Here is a 6,954-nt window from a genome sequence, read left to right on the forward strand (position 1 = left end):
GGAGTAAATCTGAGATTCACTGCCTCTACACTGAAGCTCCTCTGACCACACCTGACCCTCCCCTCTGCCAAAAGCAGCTGCTCTCAGCACCTCCACAGGAAGCCCACAGCCCAGCTCTCGACACACAACCTCTGCGTTCTGCTGGCCAAAGTCAGCATCACACACTGTGGACGAGGTCTCTCCATTAAGTACCTCCACTCTCCCAGAGCACAGGTGGAAACCATCAGTAAGTCTGGACTTTCTGTGACCTGTTAGTATTTAAGTAGATATTGGGCACAGCATATAAAAAGTAATAGCTATCAGTTCATATCAGACTATTAATTCCTTTTAGGAACTTCGTCTTCCAGAACATTCATGAGGACCACCAGTAAGTCTGGGTTTGACAGAATTGATTTTAATCACCTTTAGGATTAATGAGCACTGCATCAAAACATCCCAACCACCATGGATCTATCAGCGTGATATGACTAAAGACCTATCATCAAGTAATCATTAAGTAAACCAGGGCTGAGTACTGAAGGGATAGATGTAATGTCGTTACATAATCAGGGTACAAAAAAGGTAACGGTAATCTGTTACAGTTGCAATAACAAATAGTAATCAGATTACAGGTACCTTATAAAAACAGAGTGAATACCAACAGGATTACATTCAAAAGCAAACTCATCGTCTTTCACCAAAATTCACTATTTTAATGATTTTATTTGAATGATCAATATGTCACCATGAATCATGTAATAAATTAAATAATTTGCATACAAATTTAATTTAAATAATTAGTAAATAATTTGGGTGAAGGGGGCGATCCTGCTGCCAGGAGAGATTTCTGAAGTATAGCCCCCCTCACAGCAGCAGTTCACGGTTTGTTGTTCAGCCAGTCTAAAAAAATGATTAAGTAGGGAGCAGAGGGGAACAGCCTAACACGCGGCTCAATTTAACACAGACCTTTTATGTTGTTATACGAGGTCAAGCAGCGCGTGCTGCTGGCTACATCACCACATTTTCGAGCCGCGATCTCCCACCAAAATTCAGGGGGCGATTCGTCAGTGTTTTAAAGAAATCCCTGCTGATCAGTGTTTTCAGGACATGTAAGTGTTTTTCGGTTACTGAGTGTTTATATAAATCACAAAATCCACCTTTATATTACTTTAATCACCATCTTGTTTCATACAGCACAGAACCATTTTGATGCAAAAGACAAGCATAAGTGCTAGTTAGGCTGATATACAGCCTCCTTATGTGGTGTTAGTTCTTACATAGCTTACAGCTAAATCACCTTTAGTAAACAAAGAGAAACAAAGTAAATTATGTCTGTTTGTTCCAAATGTTTACACAGATTTTAAAATGAAAAAAGGACACCTGAGAACAGGGACATCTACTTTATTAGTGTCTTTCAGATGTCAGTGTTTTGGTTTTAAATAGGTATATTAATAAAATTGACATTAACAGCTGGTCAAGCTGTAGTTATTCAGAAACAATGTTCCATATTTTACTGATGTGTGATGTTTGTATTTTCTGTTCTACACTGGACAAAAATACATTTGTCATTGACACACAGTGTCATGTTAGCTTTCATATATAATTTGATGTGTGTGTATCTATAGATTGAGCTGTCTGTCTGTCTGTCTTATAGGGAGATAATATATAATGCAGTTTGGTTGAAATATATTTGTTCCTTATAACACTGAATTATGTTGAATTAACTTTGTTTGCACTAATTCATCAGAATTATCTAGCAAGTGTTAAACTGACCCTCTGTGTGTTACAGTTAACCCACCCATGGTGTGAACTGTAACACTGCACTGACTGTCATTTGTGGTGGACTTGTGCATGAACAGTAGGTGCTAAAATTGTCCGTTTGTAGCAGAGATGTATGTTTCACTTGTATAAAAACAAGATTATTAAAACTTAAACATTTTTTTTAAATTATTTCACACAAATAAACTAAAATGTGTTAGGTTGTGCTCCGCTCTCCCCCTGTGTTATTTTCATTGGTAGGACTGAGATCTGCAGCGTTTTCCTGAAGATTTCCACATTGCCAGATTCTACAGTGTCAGACTGATCTGATCTGATCAGACAGGAAACTCTTTATTCTTGTTTTTTACTCCGTAAAATTCTACAGCTTGACCAAATCACACTGTTGAAACCCTTAACCTGACAGGTTTGAACTAACAGTCTGAAAGGTGAACAGAGAGCATCAAGTTAGCTTCATTTTCACTTGTATGATTTCTTTCTTCAGTAGTTTTTGAATGATGTATTTAAAATGTTAATATGTGTAAATTATCATTGTGTGTAACTGAGACGATCAGCTCCCACTTAATGCCTGTTTTCATGCTTATTTAACCCGTAGAACCCTAAAATTTGGGGGGAGGTTTAGTATTTTGGGTCAATTACAGTTGCAATTATGAAGTATTTACATGAGACAGTCACACGTGCCATATGTTGTTATTTTCAGGAGACCCTGGGCCACTCAGATATGCCATTGTTTAACATGTGAATGCTAACAGAAATGTGAAATCTTTATGAATTTGGGTCATTTTTGATCAAAATTATTATTATTGTTATTATTTATTTATTTATTTTGCATTTAGGGATCTTGAAAAAAAGTTACACCTCAGGTACTTTTTTAAAAATTGTTAGTCTGGAGTGTCTGTGAGCTGAAAGTGCAATAATATTGATGGCGACTCATTCATTTGGTTATTATAAGTAAAAATAAACAATTAGTATAAGGCAGACATGTTTTTACTGATTTTCTGTCTTCTTGGATTCATGCTGAGAGCTAAAACTCTGAAACAGCAAGATAGACTTTATTTTTCATTTCAAATTGAGCTGCATTTTTAATATCAGACATACTCAAAATCGATGTATTATTCCTTTTATAATAATATTTGTCATATTTATTGTCATTTATCTGTTAAAAGTGTTTTATGGCCTGTTTGTGTGATTTTGAAGAAAGAGGGAAAGTGCTCTCAGTGTAGTCAATGGGACACTAAAAGTGTCTAAAAATTACCAAACTCCAGCATGACGCACCAGTATGAAACCTTAAGATCCAGTTCAGCCTTTTAGCAGATAGAACACACATGATGGTCAGTCAGAGGTTGTAGAAGGACCTCTATTTATGATTTTTGATATTCAGGGGTCTCAAAATGAGATCTATACCAGATTGGTATTTTGACTTTGGCGTGAAAAACAACAGAATTTTAATAAGTAACTCAAATAAGGAAAAGTCTCAGGACAGCAGTAGAGTTTTAACTATTTTGCATTTGGTCCAGTGTACTAGATCGTTCTACACTGATTACTTATTGTGTTTTAGTCTAAGAGCTTTTAGCCTCAGTGTAGTCAAATCACTCAATTGTTTTTCTGGGGAGCAAAGCTTAATATCTGAATTTCAAGATTTGAGTATGCTTGTCTAAACTCAAACACATTATACTGCATTACACGTTTAATATATCATCTTTATATTTTAAATATTTTCATATGTAAGGTTTGGCCTTTTCGCTAAAAATGAGATCAGTGTCTTTCTGTGAGGCACAACATTTGAGACACCTATAATCTCTCATTCTATTTTATTAAAAGATTTTGTGTTTGTGTGTAAAGTACATTCTTATTAAAAAGTCTTGTGGAAATAATTTTTTCAACATTGCATTACATTACATTAATACAGTAAACCTTTGGGTGAGGTTATAATTACATTTTTAACAGGTAATCAGTAATCTGATAACAGAATACATTTTTAAAATAACCCTCCCAAAACTGAAGTAAACTAATAACCTCACATAGAGTAATGAATATTAAAACCATATTCATATGAAACACAACTTACCTGAACAGATGACTCCGGCATCTGCTGCATCACAATATCGAGATGATGTACCAACAAAACAGTTCTTCAGTGAAGACTCTGCTCCTTTACAGTTTGCAAACCCCAGTTTCACTGATCCTGATCCTGATCCAAAACTCACAGTGCGTAGAGCGTTCATACAGCCCAGCTCTTTACACACCACTGCAGCATCAGTCATATCCCACTGATAACTACACACTCCTTTCCACTGTCCTCCATTATTAACCTCCACTCTCCCAGCACAGCGACTCTCACCATCCACCAACCTCACACTGACTGTACAACAGAGAGAGAGAGAGAGAGAGAGAGAGAGAGAGAGAGAGAGATAGAAAACTTTTTACTAACACTTTAATACAGAATCAAGGAGCCACTCACTGGAACTGGACTTGGACAGTGAAATGATTAGTTTTAATACAATACTGTAATTTTTAAAATGGTTGTATGATTTATGACACTAAGTGCAACAAATAATCACAACACATTACGCAAAACATTCTGCTAAAAACATGATATTTTTCATTCCAGGTATGTGAATTTATTTATATATTAAACTGACAAAGTGTCCTTACCTGCTGTGGTGAGTGGGATTGTGGAGGACAGAAGAATGAGAGCCATACAGCTGTCCATCTCCCTCTGACCTGAACACAGTCCGTTCAACTCAGCAACAGAACAAGCTTCACCGCCACTCCCCCCAGAGAGACTGAAGAAACAGAGAGAGAGAGAGAGAGAGAGAGAGAGAGAGCGAGAGAGCTCCCCACAGCCGCCAATCACACTCACTATGACCTTATTAGAAAGAGGAGAGGAAATCATCAAACATTTTCAGTGACAAATCAGAGGAGGCATTTTTTTCTTTCTCCATATTTATCAAAAGAGCGTCAGCACTGATGAACAGAACTCCACCTCCGTCTCTAGAGGTGTGTGTGTGAGGAGAGACGCTCGCAGCAGTGTGGTGAGAAACACACCAACATACAGGAGACTGACTTCAGAGAGAGGAAACACTTCAGTGTAATACAGCATTAATGCTGCACCTGCAGAGAGCTGATCCACACACTGATAACCATCTCACACACACACACACACACACAAACACACAGGTAACCTACTCACACACACACGCACACACACACACACACACACACACACACAGAAATAAACTAATCACTCAAATGAACACACAGATAAACTGCTCACACACATACCGATTACTCACACACACACACACACACACACACACACACACACACACACATTTTTTTGGAGTATAGAAACCACAATATAACAAAATCATGATAAGTGAAAATTAAAGAATATAATATAATATAATGAATACAATTTTCATCACAATAAAATTCCCTTTTATCATAATCCTTTAGTTTATCACTTACACACATACTGTAGGTGCAGTTGAGCTCTTACAGAAACTTTGTTATAGCCACCGTAATTCATTTTGTTCTCCACAAGGTGGCAGCAGAGGATTAATAATCAGTCAATGTACTAAAATTGAGTTTAAAGCTGTGAGGTGCATTTTCACTGAACTGATCAGCTGAGGTCACTGTTGGTGTCTTAATTTGCCTTCAGTGTTCTGCAGATATAAATAAATAAATACAATAAATACAATTAAAGTTTAGAAATATTTAATGTGACTTTCATTTCATCTTCACTTCAAATTACAGCATTAAGCATCTGCATTTCTATCTACATTAATGCCCTACAGATGTAATGACATAGGACTACTGAAGTAAAATATAAGTTAAGTGTACGAGAATTTATGATGTAGAAATAAAAATAAATAAATAATAAATAAAAATAAAAATAAAATTCTGCATCCAATCAGGAATAACAGACCAATCAGAGGAAGCAGCATCACTTTGTATACATTTTGATTTCAATGAAAAGTATAAAGTCGTATTTTAACCCTAAAATAATAATAATAATAATAAAAATAATAATAATAATAATAACACATAACACACATACATACATACATACATACGTACATACAAATAAATAAAATAATTGTCAATATCATCCTTAATAGACATTACTAAGAAAAAATTTTGAAGATTTCTCGAATCTATTACTCATTAATGTCTTTAACAATTAATAACGTTTTTCTGAAGTTCAGTTCACATTAACTGTTGAATCATTTAGATGTCCTGGGACTTGATTTCACTTCTGTCCAGTGTTGAACCAAGTAGAGGGGCTGATTTGGGCATCAGAGGGTCTGAAAGATGTTACAGCAGCTGTCAATGACCTGTCGCGATTGGCTGCTTCTTGGACCACCTCAGTTCTGACTACAGAACAAGCGGCCAAACTGAAAGAAGCCATTTCCTGTGCTGTGTGTAAAGGTATATCTTAAAAATTAAGAATATTAAATATTAAAAATAACAAACTCTGTATGTCATGCATTTGACTGTGAAGCAGATCACTGCCGTCTAGTTGATTAAAAATTTGGTTCTTAATTAATATTGATTGGTGATGCATGCAAAACTCAGTCCATCAGGACATTAGACTAGATTAACCCCTTAAAATCCCAGTCTTATGATATACTAAGGCTTGTTATAAAGTAAATATACAGACTACAGTGCAAACTAGCTGAGTTGTTCTTAGTTTTAAAAAGCATGTAGTAAAACATTAGGCCGGCTGGTGGGCCCTGGCTATTTAAATGATTACACATAGTTTTGCTTCAGTGGTTAATTACAACAGTTTATTCCTTTTAGAAGTTACAGATTTGAAACAACCATTGTGAAAATCAAAATTCAGAGCACATCCTTCAAACTTGCAGCTGAAACCCTCAACGAGAACAATCTGCTGTTATTAATCAACACGTTTATCCAGATTTAATCTCATCTCAACCCTTATTGACTAAGCTTTCTGAAATATTTTCACTATCAAGTAATACTGTGTAAGTACTCTAATTGACTTCATGATAGAGATGAATTTGCCTTCTTTAATGCAGAAAGTGATCAGAAGGATGGAACCTGTTAACATTTTAGTAAAGCAATGATCGACTTCAGTAAATATTATTCATTTATAAAGTGGCAAACTGTTCATTCAGAACATTTGTTATAAATCCAATGTGAATTTTATATTACAGGCTGAACTTTAAAGAG

The sequence above is a fragment of the Colossoma macropomum genome, unplaced genomic scaffold (genome assembly GCF_904425465.1).
Source record: "Colossoma macropomum unplaced genomic scaffold, Colossoma_macropomum, whole genome shotgun sequence".
NCBI classification, from domain to species: Eukaryota; Metazoa; Chordata; class Actinopteri; order Characiformes; family Serrasalmidae; genus Colossoma; species Colossoma macropomum.